Source organism: Schistocerca cancellata, chromosome 9 (genome assembly GCF_023864275.1).
Source record: "Schistocerca cancellata isolate TAMUIC-IGC-003103 chromosome 9, iqSchCanc2.1, whole genome shotgun sequence".
Taxonomy (NCBI): Eukaryota; Metazoa; Arthropoda; class Insecta; order Orthoptera; family Acrididae; genus Schistocerca; species Schistocerca cancellata.
In genome coordinates this window covers 310,722,480-310,742,116 of record NC_064634.1, presented here as the reverse complement: position 1 = coordinate 310,742,116, position 19,637 = coordinate 310,722,480, and positions in this window count along the sequence as shown.

Below are 19,637 nucleotides of genomic sequence, written 5' to 3'. Positions count from 1 at the left end.
CAAAACCACCGGACGTCATACTACGGTGTTTCAACTCCGAGCCAGACTTCGTCAATCGTAACGGCTGGTGTGCCGTGGCGTGACATACTGTAGGCAACGCAGGACTGAATGTTTTCATTGGGCGACTCATCTGTCGAACGTGCTCGCTAGGGAAATAAATGGTTCAAATGGCTCTGAGCACTATGGGACTCAACATCTTAGGTCATAAGTCTCCTAGAACTTAGAACTACTTAAACCTAACTAACCTAAGGATATCACACACACCCATGCCCGAGGCAGGATTCGAACCTGCGACCGTAGCAGTCCCGCGGTTCCGGACTGCAGCGCCAGAACCGCACGGCCACCGCGGCCGGCGCTAGGGAAATAGACTATCACCATCTGTACTGATCTATGTCAGGAAAGCGAGGGCAACAATACAGTCTTGCGTTTTCTTCTTCAAAGACGACGTCACGGAGACCTCGAAGATAGGGCAGAGGCAACGGACTTAACATGTCATAAATGTAACGCTTGCTGTCCAAAACACCGGCTACGCGAACCAGAGATGGCATTTAGCACCCAGAGCGGTACCCTGTATCATCACCTCTGTCAACTTTCATAATTGTTACCTTTGGTTACTAAGTTTCACTCCATTTTACCTGCGAGTAACAGGTGTTCGTTGTTTTATTGCCGGGCGCGCGTCTGAGTATCCGACTTTAATATCCACATGTATTCCTCTTTGTAATGTCAATATGAAATTTCAGTCAGACGAGTGCTAATATTCTCCATATTTTGTCATTGTTCTTCTTGTTACTGATGCTGTTCTACTGTTCTTCAGTTTTAAGATTGGTTTGATGCAGCTTTCCACGCTAGTCTGTCCTTTCAAGTCTGTTTACCTCTGCATAACTACAGAAACCTACACCCGTTTATTATTATTATCCCTTCACTTTTCCATTCTTAACAAAAGGAATCATTTTTTGTAGGTCAAAACGTCTCCAGTCAACCAATCCCTCCTTTTAGCCAGGTTGTCGGACAAATTTCTTTTCTACTCAATTCCATTCAGCACTTTCTCATTAGTTAGCCGACCCATCCATCTAATCTTGAGCATTTTTCCGTAGCACCATTTCCTTATTCTCTGTACATATTACTTCCGAACAGTGCTACCCAACAAACAAATAATTTCAGAGAAGACTTGATAAAAGTTGAATTAATAGTCCATATCACTATATTTTTTTCAGAAATGATTCTTTTGTTGTTACTAGTTTGCATTTTATGTCCTCTGTACTTCGCTCATCATTAGTTATTTTGTCGCCCAGATAGCAGAACTCGTTTAGTATTTTCAGTGCCTCACTTTCCAAGCCAATTCCCTCAGCATCGCCTTATTTAAATGCACTTCGTTCCATTACCATTGTTCTATTTTTGTTGTTGTTCATCTCATAACCCCGTTTCAAGACTTATTCAGTCAGTTCGATTGCTCCAACTAAGTGCTTTGCAGCCTCTGACAGAACTATAATATAATCAGCAAACCCACAAGTTTTATTACTTCTAGCTGAATTTTAATTCTCTTTCACAATTCGTGTTTGCTTTCATTTGTTGCTTGTCTTCTGTACAAGAACTGCATAACCTAGCGCTCTCAGTAGCTTTTCCCCGCAACCTTCAGAATTTCAAAGAGTACATGTACGTATTTCCGAGTCAATTCTGTCAAAAAATTTTCCTAAGCCTCCAAAAGGTGTAAACACACTTTTCCTTCTTTCACTCTGTCTTCAAAGAAAGATCATAGTCTGTGTATTACCTGACGTGTTTCCACATTTCTCTACAGGGCTATTACAAATGATTGAAGCGATTTCATAAATTCACTGTAGCTCCATTCATTGACATATGGTCACGACACACTACAGATACGTAGAAAAACTCATAATGTTTTGTTCGACTGAAGCCACACTTCAGGTTTCTGCCGCCAGAGCGCTCGAGAGCGCAGTGAGACAAAATGGCGACAGGAGCCGAGAAAGCGTATGTCGTGCTTGAAATGCACTCACAATCAGTCAGTCATAACAGTGCAATGACACTTCAGGACGAAGTTCAACAAAGATCCACCAACTGCTAACTCCATTCGGCAATGGTATGCGCAGTTTAAAGCTTCTGGATGCCTCTGTAAGGGGAATTCAACGGGTCGGCCTTCAGTGAGCGAAGAAACGGTTGAACGCTTGCGGGCAAGTTTCACGCGTAGCCCGCGGAAGTCGACGAATAAAGCAAGCAGGGAGCTAAACGTACCACAGCCGACGGTTTGGAAAGTCTTACGGAAAAGGCTAAAGCAGAAGCCTTACCGTTTACAATTGCTACAAGCCCTGACACCCGATGACAAAGTCAAACCCTTTGAATTTTCGGCGCGGTGGCAACAGCTCATGGAAGAGGATGCGTTCAGTGCGAAACTTGTTTTCAGTGATGAAGCAACATTTTTTCTTAATGGTGAAGTGAACAGACACAATGTGCGAATCTGGGCGGTAGAGAATCCTCACGCATTTGTGCAGCAAACTCGCAATTCACCAAAAGTTAACGTGTTTTGTGCAATCTCACGGTTTAAAGTTTATGGCCCCTTTTTCTTCTGTGAAAAAAACGTTACAGGACACGTGTATCTGGACATGCTGGAAAATTGGCTCATGCCACAACTGGAGACCGACAGCGCCGACTTCATCTTTCAACAGGTTGGTGCTCCACTGCACTTCCATCGTGATGTTAAACAGGAGATTGGAAAACCGATGGATCGGTCGTGGTGGAGATCATGATCAGCAATTCATGTCATGGCCTCCACGCTCTCCCGACTTAGCCCCATGCGATTTCTTTCTGTGGGGTTATGTGAAAGATTCAGTGTTTAAACCTCCTCTACCAAGAAACGTGCCAGAACTGCGAGCTCGCATCAACGATGCTTTCGAACTCATTGATGGGGACATGCTGCGCCGAGTGTGGTAGGAACTTGATTATCGGCTTGATGTCTGCCGAATCACTAAAGGGGCACATATCGAACATTTGTGAATGCCTAAAAAAAACTTTTTGAGTTTTTGTATGTGTGTGCAAAGCACTGTGAAAATAACTCAAATAATATAGTTATTGTAGAGCTGCGAAATCGCTTCAATCATTTGTAATAACCCTGTAGAATCGAAAAGGGGCTCCCTTAAATTCGATTCTTGCAGTCCTTTCATTCATTTGAAAATATTTCTCTTCAATTCTTATGCAACGGTGACTGACTACTCTGATCGGTTATATTAACAACTCTGAGTACCTGCTGGATTTCTTAGTTTGGTGATACTGAACTATCAAGATCAGTATGTGTCCCGTAACTTTGTTTCAATTTCGATAACGGATTGATTTCTTACGATTTCAGAAATGCGGTTTATTATTTCATTTTGGATTTTCGGGCATATTATACTATAACAAACGAACGTGACAGCTAGTGCCTGGAATCAGTCGTGCAGATTAGAGTACGGTCAGCCCACTTCCCTTGAGGTGCGCGCAGCGTGGCTCCCCTTCGCCGCCTGCTGCACCGCACGACCAGGCGGGGGATTCCCCACAGCAGCGCGAGCCGCGCCGGCCAGTCTGTCGCGTGAATAAACCACCAGGTGGGGCGAGCGTCAGTCACGCGATACGACCCGTCTGACTCACACCGTCAGAGCCGCGAACGGGGGCCCCAGCTGTCCCCTATATGTTTGTAAGCGGCAGTAACGATTAGCCACCCGCCACCACTCGTGTCTCAGTCACACTCAGTAGTGCTGTCACTTGACAAAGAATACAGTGCCACAATATACTACACGGCCCAGGCACAATAACCTGACCACCTGACAAAAGCCTGAATAAGCACCGAGGACCTTTGCGAGAAATGCAAGAAGAGAGTCAATAAGGTTCTGTTGAGTCTTGCCAACTCCAATGCATTGGCCAGCTGTGCTAAGTTTCTCAGCTGAGGATCCATAGAGTGAACACTGAGCTGGTCCACCAGATTCTCGATTGGTTCTACTTCCAGGGAGTTTGGTGACCAGACGAGTAAAACACACTCATCCTTCTGCTCTTAAAAATCACGCACGTACACTGCGAGCTGTGCAATGCATTGCGTAGTCCTGCTTATAGATGGCATCACACTAAGGAAAAACAAACTGATATATAAGAAACTATCAGCCTCGATTGCGGTAGTAAAACCAACCACTACGTAGGTTTCAGCCCAAATAATTGAGCCTTCTTCAGAAGATATACCTGAATCGATAATTTGTCCAAGAGGGCACGGCCTAGAAATAAAACTAAAACAAACTGCATGTAGGGGTGGACATGGTCCTCGAGAATACATGTATACTAGAGTTGATCCACTGTCCCTTCCTCAATGGCGAGACTACACAGCGAATGCCACGACAATATTCTCCAGACCATAACGCTCCCTCTGCAGGCCACGGTTTTCTAAGTACCTCCGTAACACTCTGCATACCCTCTACTGTTAGTGCTGTCGCTTTCAAATCGAAAATAGACGCTGATCACACTAATGCGCCCAAACCTTATACACTATGTGTCAAAAGTATCCGAAAACCTGGCTGAAAATGACTTACAAGTTCGTGGCGCCCTCCAAAGGTAATGCTGGAATTCATTCAATATGATGTTGGCCCACCCTTAGCCTTGATGACAGCTTCCACTCTCACAAGCATACGTTCAATCAGGTGCTGGAAGGTTTCTTGGGTAATGGCAGCCCATTCTTCACAGAGTACTGCACTGAGCAGAGATATCGCTGTAGTTCGGTGAGACCTGGCACGAAGTCGGCGTTCCAAAACGTCCCAAAGGTGTTCTATAGGATTCAGGTCAGGACTCTATACAGGGCAGTCAATTACAGGGAAGATATTGTCGTTTAACCAGTCCGCCACAGGCCGTGGATTATGAACAGGTGCTCGATCGTGTTGAAAGATGCAATCGCCATCCCCGATTGCTCTACAAAAGTGGGAAGCAAGAAGGTGCTTAAAACATCTATATAGGCTTGTGCTGTGATAGTGCCATCAAAACAATAAGTCCATAGTGCTCAGAGACAAAACAATAAGTGGTGCAAGCCCCTCCATGAAAAACACGACCACACCACAACACCACCGCCTCCGAATTTTACTGTTGACACAACTCACGCTGGCAGATGACGTTCACTGGGCATTCACCATACCCACACCCTGCCATCGGATCGACACATTGTGTACCATGATTCGTGACTCAACGCAACGTTTTCCCACTGTTCAATCGTCCAATTATTAGGCTCCTTACACCAAGCGAGGCGTCGTTCGGCATTTACCGGCGTGATGTGTGGCTTATGAGCAGCAGTTTTCTCACCTCCCGCCTAACTGTCATAGTATCTGCAGTGGATCTTGGAATTCCTATTACACATTACGACCTTCTTCAACTGTCGGTTGTCTCTGTCAATCAATAGACGCGTTCACTATCACATCGGAAACAGTGTACCAAGGGATGTTTAGGAGTGTGGAAACCTCGCGTACAGACACCCAATCACCTGACCACGTTCGAAGCCTGTGAGTTCCGCGGAGCGCCCCATCCTGCTCTTTCACAATGTCTAATCACTACTGACGTGGCAGTAGGCAGCACAAAGCACGAAAAATGTACGTTTTCTGGGGGTGTCCGGATGCTTTGATCACATAGTGTATGTCCCGACGTAACTCTACCTGACGTAATTTCGTTTTTTATTGTTTTTCTTTCACCCAGCGCACATACCTAATAAAATTTTACAGTGAGTGAGGCTATCGTTATCAAACGAAAATTATATCGGTTAGTAGGAGGAAAGTGTACAACGGACTCTTCTGCAGAAGAATCTATTCTCAACCTAATTTAAATATTGGTAATACTTTTGAAATGGGTGGAAATTAGTGCAATCGCTCACGAACCACATAGCGGGGAGAACGTCACCACGTATTACTTTTAATACAAAAAATACTGATTAGCTAAAGAACGGATAATTACCAGGGCAACGAATATCCGAAGAATGGTGAAGAAAATTAAGCAAATAATCATTGGAATGGCAACAGAAGACTTTAGTCTGAGATATTAAATTTTGAAAGTAAAATTAAATGAAGTTTCTAATTAAATATATGACTGGCTGTAACTGAAACTTTGTTTCGTAAAGTCGGCATAACGTAATGAAAATTTGGAAAAAGGCAAGCAATTTACTTTTAATTATTGAAAGGTTGAGTCGAAATTACTTTTAACGGAACAATAAGGTACGAACCAAGCCAGCAGAAGTCACTCACTATGTTAAGTACAGAACAAATGAAACTGCGCACTCTAATTTTTGTCATTAGCTTTTCCAGTGAAATTTTCCGTTACTGTAAGTGATTGAAGTTAACTCAAAAGTGCAAATTAGTTAAGCCTCTGTATTGGAATATAAGAATATACAGTTACTGAGACAGCAAAATTTAGAGTGAAATTGGTCATTAGCAAATGAACAAAGCTGGCAGTAAATAGTTAATCAGGTTTCATATTTACTAATGCAGGTTATTACTGAAGAAAGTTAAAATTTGCGAAAGAAATGCCACTGGCTAATGCCTATACGATATTAGTTAACAGTCCCACGAAGTTGTAGCAGTACGGACGACAACGAATGTCTGCTGGGCTACCGCTGTTGCTGCTGCTGGTGGATGAGAACCGCGAGTCCGAAGCCGTGGATAGTTATGGGACGGGCAGCAGTTAGAATTGCAAATTTCCGCGCCTATTCACTCCTACCCTGCTCTCAATACTCGCGGGAAAATGAAGTATTTTGCGCCTACACTGGCGCGATAATAGCTGTCTGCGGGAGCGCCCAACAAACACTTCCGCACTCTTTCATGACTCGAGCTGCTCTGCTTCCTCTCTTTCCGCAGAGCGACAGAGACTCTCCATACGCAAAGATAAACAACGAAACAGCTACTGCCATTTCGTCGTTGCTATCGATACATTAAAATGAAGTTTCCTTAGCTAGTACCCAGCAATTTACAATGTGCACATTATAATTACAATCTATTATATACAGTCACAAATAAATACACTATTACATCCAATTCATGTTCAATTTAGTTTCTGTAACAAAGCCTACAGTTTCAGAATTAGAAGTACAGTACAATTATCAACGGATATTAAATGGTGAAAAATTCTGGATGGTGCAGAAGGTATTTTATCTGCATTTTCGGTGTTACAAGGTACTGGTTTGTTCTCGAAAAAAAACGTGCAATGATTGTGGTTAGGTATTCTTCCAGGTGGACTTAAGAAGAACCAAAAACATTGTTATTAAACAGAATGATAAACCGTTGGTACATAAAATGTGAAAATTGCATCCTTGGTTTATTTTATTTACTTTCATCTGAAAATTTTAAATTGCAAGTTTTAAATGTTATACCTTAATTAGAGTTCTGTAACTCAATTAGTGAATGCGGATCTGCTATAGTAACACTTTGTTGTCCATCTGTTTGTCTGCCTGTCTGTCTATTCGACTGTTAAAAGCTATTTTTCCTCAGGAACGGGTAGACGTGTGAAGTTGAAATTTATGTCTCATACTAACGTCTGCGGTTGCTCGACGGTGGTAAAAATTAGAGCTTGCAAGTGAATGTAGTCAAGAGATATAGCTATATATGCGACATATTATACAGGGTGTTACAAAAAGGTACGGCCAAACTTTCAGGAAACATTCCTCACACACAAAGAAAGAAAATATGTTATGTGGACATGTGTCCGGAAACGCTTACTTTCCATGTTAGAGCTCATTTTATTACTTCTCTTCAAATCACATTAATCATGGAATGGCAACACAGCAACAGAACGTACCAGCGTGACTTCAAACACTTTGTTACAGGAAATGTTCAAAATGTCCTCCGTTAGCGAGGATACATGCATCCACGCTCCGTCGCATGGAATCCCTGATGCGCTGATGCAGCCCTGGAGAATGGCGTATTGTATCACAGCCGTCCACAATACGAGCACGAAGAGTCTCTACATTTGGTACCGGGGTTAGGTAGACAAGAGCTTTCAAATGCCTCCATAAATGAAAGTCAGGAGGGTTAAGGTCAGGAGAGCGTGGAGGCCATGGAATTGGTCCGCCTCTACCAATCCATCGGTCACCGAATCTGTTGTTGAGAAGCGTACGAACACTTCGACTGAAATGTGCAGGAGCTCCATCGTGCATGAACCACATGTTGTGTCGTACTTGTAAAGGCACATGTTCTAGCAGCACAGGTAGAGTATCTCGTACGAAATCATGATAACATGCTCCATTGAGCGTAGGTGGAAGAAACTTAAATGAGCTCTAACATGGAAATTAAGCGTTCCCGGACACATGTCCGCATAACATCTTTTCTTTATTTGTGTGAGAGGAATGTTTCCTGAAAATTTGGCCGTACCTTTTTGTAACACCCTGTATAATAGTAAAGTCACTTATTAAGACATGTAAGGTTCCTGATTACATAAATTATGAAATTTGGCAAGAAGCACGGTTTTACAGTAGAACTAAAGGAAAAAGTCCGAGGCTCGGTAACTTGTAATAGCAGACGAAAACAAATTTTTTCCCCTTTGTTACCTGACTGTTTGTCTGTCTGTCCGTCTGTTAAGACTCCTTTTTCTCCGGGACGGGTTCACGTATCAAGTTGAAATTTAAGTCATTCACTAAAGACTATAGTGGCTTGGAAGTGGAAAGCACTAAGTTTGTAAGTCTATCCAGTTCATGTCACATATTATCATGTTCGCAAACTCACCCATCAAAACCTATAGGACACTCTCCGAATCATTACATCAAGAAATTTGGCAAGAAGCAAGGTTTTACAATACAAATAAGAATAATAGATTTGCAAACTTGGTCAATTAAAACATTCTAAGCGACAAAAGTTTAAAGATAGAGAACAGTTTATCAGCAGTGTAAATATTTGTGTGTTACAGTATAAACGCAAATCTAGCTCGCAGGTAACTTCTGTTGTTTTACTGTATTATATAAACATAATATAATTAAAGAGTCTTTCAGTGATATCTTTTTACAATTATATTAATTAAAAACCGTATCTAAAACACGGGAAATTAGCTACACGTTTATTTAGAATAGACTTTACCACAGTCTGCCGTAACACATATACACTTAACCAGCCATTCAGTTATTATTATAATTGCTACTGTAATTCATTACTGTCTATTTTACATTATGTTTGTCTTGTAAGAGTGTGTCACACTGAATGTGTGTGTGCGTTTTCCATTCTGAGGCAGTGCAATTCCAAGTTCCAAGGTTTTATCAGTTTTTATTGTGGTTAACTTACTTTTACGAAAACGGAGTGGTAGCGCCTCACAAATCCGACAGTGCGTGCACACCGCCAGTGGCCCCGGCCTGACCTCGCATCATGGAGACTTCCTTGCTGCTCTGTCCCAACCGACCGCCTGCCACACACGCCACACATGGAAATATAGTAGTCGCACCACAGACGGTACAGCAGTAATAGTATCGATAAGCGCTGCTGCTGCCACTGCCTGAGGTAAGTCAGCAAGTCGTTATGGAAGTAACTCAGGGAGAAATAAGACGCCACTCGATTGTGACAAATGCCAAAGAACAAGGCATCATCGCGAGCCGGCCATGGCTCAATGGATGCCCTTGTTAATGCTCATTATAAAAAAAGTAGAAGTCAGCAGACATGTAGTTCCATTTAGTTCTTCCATACTTCCAAATTAACTTTAAAAGACAGTTAATGTCACAAAAATTCAGTATAGAATCTGAATAAAGGGCATGTGTAAGCAGAGGCATGCAAAGCTCCGTATTTTGAGCGAGGTGGGCCAGTTGGGACCAAAGAACCGCTGTGTCAGTCCCTGCCAATGACGTCATTCCGATGCAGTATGGAGTGTTATGGGGTCAGCACACTGCTGTTCCAGCCGTTGTCAGCTTTCTTGACCTTAGAGATGCTACGTCTCACTCAGTTAGCCCCTAGACTGGTATCACAAGTCAGAGTGCACCGCGTCCCTGTCCTACCACCACTGAAAATCCCCTGGCGATACCAGTAATCGAACGCAGCTCCTCTGCATAGCAACCAAACATATGGACCCTAGCCTGTGGAGGCGGACTGCACCAGCACGACAGATATAAATGCCAAATAGTCTCACGGATTTTCTATGGGACTAAGATTTAGCAAACCAGCCAAGGTGCAATAGTGTGCCCCTATGTTCCTTAACTACGCTTCGAACTCAAGCAACCCTTTGAAGATGGCTTTTGTGCTCTTAAAAGACAGGTATATCCACAACATACTCATTGTGAAGATGTAGATGAAAGAACAACAACTGATTACCAACTGGTCTCTCCCCCCCCTCCATCCCCACATTCTCCTTATTTGGCACCTGGTTACTTCTTCCTCTTTTTCTTTCCTCTGATGAAGAAACCTATATGTGGCAGGTATTTCCAAAGTGTAGAACGTCCCTTTAACACATCCAACTTCTACAAAGAAGATCCTTGCGAGGTCATCCATCCTTGGGAAAAGTGATGCATTACAGTGTAAATACGAGGTTCGTCTTTTTATAACGTCTGATACGAAATAAATAAAAGATAAATGTTTATAAAAATGGTTTTATTATAAAAAATCGTGTGAACTTATGGTTACTTCTTGACTGAATCATTGTACGGACTGGAGCATACCTCTGGACGAGCTTTCAGATATCTACTTCATGAAATGTTGCTGCCAAAGAACTGAAATGAGTCTTGATGGTGCCTTGAATCTCCTCGTTAGTTTGGAAGTGCTGCCATCCTACCCAGTTCTTCGGTTCATGGAAAAAATGGAAGTCACTCAGTGCTGGGTTGGGACTGAAGAGGGTGTAATCGGAACAACTTCAGAAATCACACACAACAGGATCACTCATAAAGATTTCTCCACATACTCAGCTTATTCTTCGATAAACTTCCTCTGCGCTATTTCCTTCTCCTTGCAGAAAATAAAAAACGCTTTTCGATTCCAATTTGCAGGAGAATCTGTTGAGGCAGCAACTTTCATAAGACTGCTGCTCGACACATACTGATGATGTCTTGAAGTCGGCAGTGGCAGAGCGTGTAGTGTTGGAGATGCGCAGTCGCCTACTGCGCACACCACCCTCTGCCACTTCTCTGACGTTTATACTCTACTGCTCTACGACTGGTGGTTGAAAAAATAAAACAAAAATAAAAGATAAAAAAGACCTTCGTGTGTAGATGAGTTACACCACACCCGAGTTTGTTGCAGCTCGATTTTTTCGAATAATTGTTGAAATTTGGTGATTATTCGTCCCATGTCACTGTTCCTTGAAATTCGGCTGAGACTTTGGAATTAGTTGCGAAACATACGCCTGATGGCCACTGGCCACCTACAGTGATTACTCGTCTCTCCTCGGTGGTTCGTTGCTCGTGGACACTGTCTGGCAGCGCAGTCGGCCGCCGCAGCTCCGACCGGCAAAGCAGCGCCCTGCGTTGCCGGCAGACTGCCGCGGGCCGGGCCGTACTCCCTTTGTCCGCCCAGAGTTTCACAGCCGCCTCCTCAAACAATGGAACAGCCGGCCCGGGCGGCGCGCGAGGTTAAAACCCGTCCCCAGAGCCGGCCTCTTTCCAACACCCACACTGCGGCACCACCCTTCAGTGCTCATACTCACTGCAGCCTACAATTAAAGCTCACCAGTCCATACATACCAACTCTGTATTCCGTTGACTAAGGATGGGGAAAACCAACCGGTTAAAACCAGTATCGTTATTTTAGTTCTGAATAATCGGTATCTTTCGGTATTCGTTTGGTTTCGCCGATAACAATTTTTTTAATAATAACCCGACAAAGGGCCGAAATATCATTTAGCCATCATAGCATTACTAAAATTTTTGGTTTTACAGTAAACGTTTTAAAAAGCAGTAATCTTTATTCGTAAAATTTCCATTGTTCTGAAACGTTTGTTATTACAGACAATAGTAAAAGCGAAAGGTGCTATTTTAATAATAATGCCGACAGAAACGAGCAATATACGGATGGCATAAGAATTGGTACAGCATTGCTGAAACAATAAGGTACCTGTTACCAAGTGATGTGGCTTATTGGATAGTACGCATGTAAATGCAGTGTTCGAGACTTGCCGCTTTTGGGCGATTGGTAGTTTTGAGAGGCACCCACATGCCTTGCTCATACTGTGGCATCAAGCAGTCAGGCCTGCAAGATAAGTAGTCTGCCAAGCGAGTGGATTCATTTTTATTTATCAATTAACATGAGCTCTAGTACTCACAATTAAGTTACAAGTTATTCTCCTGTTTGAATATTACGCAACGGAAACGGATAACGCACATCTCACTATTAGTAATTTACACAACCCTGACTGTTCACTACGCACTGGCAATACCACATTTTCTTTCTTTGATCAACACGTGGCCATCGCACTGAATATGAATCGCGCACACATTATAAATTCTGCGTATCATGACAACATACTATTCCAAGGAAAAGGCCACCAATCTTTTTCTTTTCACTATCTTATTTATTCCGATAAATTCTATAACCTAAACACACAAATTCTATAACCTACAACAATAACACATGAGGAATTCCACCCAGTGGAAATGGCTTTACGTTGGTGATTCTCTATCTTATGGTCTAGTAATTATTTAACGCTACAATGCACTTTCTGGATAGTATGGTGGATCTTTTGCTATCTCTCACACTTCGACTCTCACACCCATCATGACGGAAATTTCGTCCAGGAGTGGTACAAAAAGGAACATGCATAACTATCTTGTTACTCTCCCATGCCAACCACACGTACTTAAATTTCATGAAATACATCACACTGGCAACATACAATACAAAGAATAGTCACAACGTTATAATCACATCACTTTCAGCTTTCCCACTTCAATTAGTTTTTATCCCAGTTTCACACGACACTGCCCCACTTCGTAATTTTTCTTTCCTACTATGAACTTGGAGGATGTATGCACGTCTTCCTGTGCAATGCAAGCCAAGTGGCGTTGCTGGATAGATGGCTGACTCACCTTGCTTCTCTCTCAGAGTATTATAGTTTGAATCAAGCGTCACACGGAAACATAACACGCAAAGTAATATTAAGAACATATTCATCACACACGCGAGTCCTCAACTGATACCATGGACGAGTACTTCTCTTTATCCTTTGTCTCATACACAGATTGAGACTCACACAGTACTCACCACATGGAAGTACTCGCCTCTAATTTCAAGTCCTGCACACGCCATTTCTTAAATATTTCCAACTTATAGTACACACGCTAGTAATTCAGCTTAACTTAAGCACTCGGAAGAATTTCAATTTATTGCTACATGTGGTTTCATTGTGACCGTTGGTCACATCCAAAGATTACTACGATCTCCTTAATATTACCTGCCTGACATTTAATTCTCCCCACAAAAGTTTCTGAAATAGAGAAATTATTATTCCAAACTACTCTTAAGTATTTTACATGCGACAGGTCTTACCAACACTAGATTCAGCGGCAGAGTGCTGAAAACATGGCTGTTCTTCAGATCATCTCGCACCTCTGCCGAATTGGGGGAGCACCTTGCTACCGTATTGGTCTGACACATTTCAGGCGCTCAAAGCTCCGGTAAATTTCATCTCTTTGGTTCCACCAAAGGTGACCAAAGGACCGTCTCAAGCATGATCATATATTCACATTCACTATCTGCGATTAGCAGGCGACCATACATTCATTCATTTCACAGATCTCACCAAACTGGAAGTAGGGATTTATTTTGTTGGAGTGCACATGTGATCAATTAAATAAATAAATTATCCTTCTTTCCTACACTGGTACCCGGCTTCGGTGCATTATTAGAAAAAATATGTTGCTATGACAAGAATAACGAAGAATGTTGTACCTATTTTCAATGTCGGGCGGTACTGTACCCTTTCAGTTTCTCGCTGTTGTTTCTGGACATTAGCTGTATTGCAGAATGGTATCATCCCTAGTCTGGGAGTATTTTACGAAGTGCAGCACCAGTGAAGTGCGATGCCCCATTTTCCTTAAGAATGGGGGGAGTCACAACAAACTTGCGGCATCAGATAAGGAGAAAAATTTAACAATTCAGTCATAGTTTACAATACAGAAACAACGTCTTTTTAATTGTAATTGTGCCTCACAACGATTTCATATCATGTGAACAAATTACTTGAGTGGAGATTGTTTAGTTACTTATGTTGAAAATATCGCTCCATTACATTCCGGTGCTGACTACCTGTGATCATGCAGAGCAAAGACTGTATGATGCACTTTTTATAAGTATATTTATACACATAATCTGAAGCACCAATCATAAACCAAGAAATTTTACCACATGGTAGTATGTACACAGGGATGGCGATAACACAGCCATAACAATGTCAAAGCTTCCACTTCAGAGATATTTTGATATGTATACGTGACAGTAGGAATTTACAAATTACTGATGTTCTGTTACTTACTACTTGTATTAAAATAAACTGATAAAAATTTAGATAAACAAACAAAGCAGCCAGTTTGTTGCAAAGTGATACAGTAGTGATATTATGTAAATATTATTGTACATATTGGACCTATAAATTATAAGGGATAGAAGTACATAAATAAATGTTATGGCTGTGGACACATTATGTAAATACTATGACGTACATCAGAAACAAAGTGGATGATTTGGAAAGGATGTACATAAATAAATATTACAACTGTGAACATTACAACTTTTGTAAGGTTTACCTAGTTGAAGGTCTTGTATGACAAATCAATCAGATATATATCATTCATTATTTCACACAGGGTTAGCGTTGCGTACTTTTATTGTTAAAGGGGAAGGGAAGTTGTGTCTACTTTACACTGGAGAGCAGGTGAGTGAAATTTTGAAGAAAGGCTGGATTGGCTAACACGGTCTATTCATTAAGAACACTTCGTGGCGATTTGCTTTTAGGTATGTATAATTCAATCTCTTCCAAGAAAATTCATAAAACTACCTTTCCTAGCATGGTGCAATACTCGTATCTGGTCTTCAGTCCTCTGTATTCCATGATTGTTAATAGTTGTGTGCATTGCAAATGTTGAACTACCTTTCTTAGGGAGGATATACTATAATATAAGCAATCTATTTAAAAACACAAACGTTAAAATGAGCTTCCACACAAACAAAAAACTTTAGCAGACAGCATTTCACAACTTAAAGAATGTTAATCCCTCCACACAAAAGATGTGGCATTCACAAACTCAGGTTCAAAGTTGCCCCCGCTACTATACAGGACAAACTGGAAGAAGCATTGACACTCGGTTCAAAGAGCATAAAGATGCCATACGTTTGAACAACGTATGAAAATCCAAATATTTCCCAGGCTCAGTCTTAGGTCCGCTATTGTTCCTCATACATGAAAACGATTTTTAATATACATAATCAGAGTTACTTCTCTTTGCATATGACACTAGTATCGTAATCAGTCCAAGCACACATACAGCAACAGAAGAAATAATAAACAATGTTCTCAAAGGTTTCTGCGAATGGTCTCGCTGTCGATAGTAAAAAGGGACAACATATTCAGTTCTGCACATCTAAGGATACTACACCAACAGTAATTGTAACACATGGTAAGGAAATAATACATATGGGGGAACATAAAAATTCTTAGGAGTTCATATTGATGAGAATTTAAATAGGAAAAAAAATTTTTGGAACTCCTAAAACAACTTAGGTCAGCCACATGTGCACTTAGAATACTTGTAAATCTTGTGAAGAGACAAATCAGTAAGTTAACATATTTTGCATGTTTTCATTCAACAATGTTATGTGGAATTATGTTCTGGGGTAACCCATCATTCAGAAAGAAAATCTTCATTTCTCAAAAACGAGCTGTAAGAAGAATAATGTGGCGCTCACCTACGATCATGTAGTAGACATCTGTTTAATGAGTTGGGTATTCTGATATTCCCTCATGAAATTTGTTGAAAATAATCCACTGCAGTTCAAAAGAAACAATGATATACATAATTACAATAACGGAAGGGAAAATGACGTTCATTACTACACATTAAGGACATCTTTAGCATAGAAAGGGGTGCACGATGGAGCTACTAAAATTATTGATAACTGGCCCATTGACATAAAATGTCTGACAGACAGCAAGTAAAATTTAGAAACAAAGAGTTGTTCCTTGACAACCTCTCCTATTCTGTAGAAAAATCTGTGGTATTGTAATATGTGAAAGCTGTTGGTTAGGAATTACCAAATAACACTTATACATTTAATAATAATTATTATTAAAAATTATAAATGTCCAACATGCAGCCATATTTAAAATCAGTTTGCGATATGAATGTAAAATGACTCGTTCCACATAGTTGAGATATATTGTGCAAATGATAGATGGAACATGAACTACCTAAGCAAGCGAAATTTATGACTGGATTGAGGATTTATTGGCAGGAAGGACACTGCAAGTTATCTTGGATGCAGAGTCATGGATAGATGTAGGAATGACTTCGGGTGTACCGCAGGGAAGTGTGTTGGGTCCCTTGCTTTTCATGCGTATTTTAATTGTCTTGCAAATAATATACTGAAGTCAGCCTCTTTGCAGATGATGCGGTCACCTATAACGAAGCAGTCTGAAATAGACTGCACGAATATCCAGCCAGATTTTGATAGGATTTCAAAATGTTACAAAGTTTGGCAACTTGCATTAAATTTTGTAAGGAGTATGTCAGAGAGCTCCATTACATAAAACAATATATCCAACATAACGCTACTGTTTGCATTGTGTAAGCACTCAGATATCGTTAGTAACAATCTGAGGGCGAAATATGGGAGCGCAATTCTAAGCATTGTTGTGAGACGAGATGTGTCTGCGAGAGTGGGCGAGTAGTGTCGGTCGAGAGCTCGGAGACAGAAGACGTGTCACGCTGCCCTCACGTCGGTGACGGCAGGTCTTACCACACTCAAGGCCTCATTTCATTTGTATGCCCTGGAGACACCTAAATGGCTTAACTACGCTTGAAAATGGAGTTCAAGGTAAAATTCGCCAGAAATATGCAAAAGCAATTGCAAGGTTAGGCTCGTGATTGTTAGTCCGAGTTTGCAGTAATCCCATGTTTTGCTTGTCAGTGAAAGAAGCCTCCTTATCCTCCAAATAATAATTATGATTCTCCACATCTAAATAATATGCTGTGCTTACTAAAAGCTAATGCAATTTTGAAACTGAAATAATTTGTTAACTTGGCGCTCAGCCATTATTGCCACATATGTCATTTGTCATTGTCATTACTAATACTTCTTCATGATGATTCTGAAGTTTTAAATAGACTTAATTAATGAAATCCTTTCTCAAAAGTCATTTAGCAATTAACAAGACCCAAGCAAACTCCTTTTTATTAAATTCATTCTTAGTAACAATAAGCTTTCGCCGCTGCTGCCACATGCTGCTGTTCACTGCTACAAACCACATGGAAAAATGCAGTCATCTAAAGAGGTGAGTGCAAAACTTAGGGCCAAAACAGAGACACTGACACACCACAACATGTCATGTACTCTAGTATAGTAAATTCCACTAGTTTCTGTATCACTTGTAAAATCATCTTCACTTACGCGGTCAGATAGCTTATCGAAATGTTAGTTTTACGTTTTTCATGTAACGATCTGTTGAGGGCTTAAATGACAGTGAAACTGACAGTCATACAACACGCTCACAGTGTTATGTAGGTTATTTCCGTTTACTGATAGCTCAGGTTGCTTATCGAGCCCAGTTTCACTGACGAACATAGATACATTGGCTGTAGCTTCACTATGTGATAAAAAGCATCCGGACACCTTCAAAAACACACGTTTTTCATATTCGTTGCATTACTGTGCCACCTACTGCCAGGTACTCTATATCAGCGACCTCAGTAGTCATTAGACATCGTGAAAGAGCAGAATGGGGCGCTCCGCGGAACTCACGGACTTCGAACGTGGTCATGTAATTGGGTGTCACTTGTGTCATACGTCTCTACGCTAGATTTCCCCACTCCTAAACATCCCTAGTTCCACTGTTCCCGATGTGATATTGAAGTAGAAACGTGAAGAAACACGTACAGCACAAAAGCGTACAGATCGACGTCATCTGTTGGCTGACAGACACCGCCGACAGTTGAAGAGGGTCGTAACGTGTAAAAGGCAGACATCTATCCATACCATCACACAGGAATTCCAGGATCCAATGCAAGTACCATGACAGTTAGGCGGGAGGTGAGAAAACTTGGATTTCATGGTCGAGCTGCAGCTCATAAGCCACACATCATGCCGATAAACGCCGAACGACGCCTCGGTTGGTGTAAGGAGCGTAAACATTGGATGATTTAACAGTGGAAAAACGTTGTGTGGAGTCACGAATCCCGTTACACAATGTGTCTATCTGAAGGGAGGCTGTGGGTGTGATGAATGCCCAGTGAACATCATCTGCCAGCGTGTGTAGTGCCAACACTAAAATTCGGAGGCGGTGGTGTTATGCTGTGGTCATGATTTTCATGTAGGGGGCTTGCACCCCTTGTTGTTTTGCGTGGTACTATCACAGAACAGGCCTACATTGATGTTTGAAGCACCTCTCGCTTCGCACTGTTGAAGAGCAATTCAGGGATGGCGATTGCATCTATCAACATGATCGATCATCTGTTCATAACGCACAGCCGGTGGCGAAGTGGTTGTACGACAGTAACTTCCCTGTAATGCATTGGCCTGCACAGAGTCCTGACCTGAATCCTATAGAACACCTTTGCACTTCGTGCCAGACCTCACCGACCGACATCGATACCTCTCCTCAGTGCAGCACTCTGTGAGGAATTGGCTGCCATTCGCAAAGAAACCTTCCAGAACCTGATTGAACGTATACCTGCGAGAGTGGAAGCTGTCATCAAGGTTAAGGGTGGGCCAATCCCATACTGAATTCCAGCATTACCGATGGAGGGCGCCACGAACTTGTCATTTTCAACCAGGTGTCCGGGTACTTTTGATCACTTTGTGTACTTTACAGATATTTGTTCCATGTCGCTTTAGCCGCTGTTGTTGCGGCATTGGTTGTATATACGTTACAATGTTCAGAAATGTAAAACTGTTTATTTCATAAATCGAAAAAACTGTGGTATCCTACGACTATAATATAAACGAATAACAGATAAAATCAGTCAACCCATACGAATACTTGGGCATGACACTTTGTAGATGCGTGAAATGGAACTATCATGTAGCTTCAGTCGTGAGTAAGGCAAGTAGCAGACTTCTGTTTATTTTTACAACACTACGTAAGTGCAATCAGCCTACAAAGGAGATTGATTACGAATCACTCTACTCATCCTAGCATAGTGCTCAACTGTGTGGGACCCATACCGTATAGGACTGACGCAGGATGTTGAACACATACAGAGAAAGGCTGTACTAATGGTCACAAATATGTTCTAGGAGAGTGCCACAGAGATGAGCGACCTGAATGGGCAGTCACCTGAAGAGAGATATAAACTTACTATTCCGAGAAAGCTTATTCAGAAATTCTCAGGAACTGGCTTTAGATGCTGACTCTAGGAATATACTACAACTCCATACGTATCATTTCAGTAGGCACCATGAGGAAAAGATTAGATTAATTATACCACATACAGAGGCGTTAAAACAACCGTTTCATGTGTGAATGGAACAGGA